At 50.7% G+C, this 505-nt stretch overlaps 1 non-coding gene across 1 annotated transcript; it reads right to left on the minus strand.

Annotated features, from left to right (window-relative positions):
* Positions 1-73, minus strand: TRNAV-AAC (transfer RNA valine (anticodon AAC)). The gene has a single exon. It is a non-coding gene; the product is annotated as a tRNA-Val (tRNA).
* Between the last annotated feature and the right edge of the window lie 432 nt (positions 74-505).

Below are 505 nucleotides of genomic sequence, written 5' to 3' on the forward strand. Positions count from 1 at the left end.
TGTTTCTGCCTGGTTTTGAACCAGGGACCTTTTGCGTGTTAGGCAAATGTGATAACCACTACACTACAGAAACTCCACCTACTGGGTTGTTGCTCACTCTGGCACAGACCGATGGACAAATCTAGAGAATGTGGTGGTAGCCCCTCGATAGGTCAGCTGGCAGGGCAGAGGACTGGAGCCAGCACTCAGGAAGTCGTCCTTACCTCACCCGTGTGACTCCAGCTTGAGGGAGAGCTTCTTTTTCTTCTCCTTGCTGACAAAGAGCAAGAGAAGAATGAAAGGTCAGGTGGGCCAACTCGGTGCAGAAGCCCATGCTGTCTTTTCCTGCTGCATAGCCTGAAATGAGGGACTCGTGGCAGTTAAAGGAACTGCTGCACTCTCAGAAAACATCCCGCCCGTGCATAAAGGAGGATAGAAGAGCCTGTTAGTCTAGCACGCTCCCAACTGAACTGTTTCAGCAGCTGCTAGGTTTCTTTTTGGCCTGTTACTTTTCTGTCTGGGATGT

The sequence above is a fragment of the Gopherus flavomarginatus genome, chromosome 7 (genome assembly GCF_025201925.1).
Source record: "Gopherus flavomarginatus isolate rGopFla2 chromosome 7, rGopFla2.mat.asm, whole genome shotgun sequence".
NCBI classification, from domain to species: Eukaryota; Metazoa; Chordata; order Testudines; family Testudinidae; genus Gopherus; species Gopherus flavomarginatus.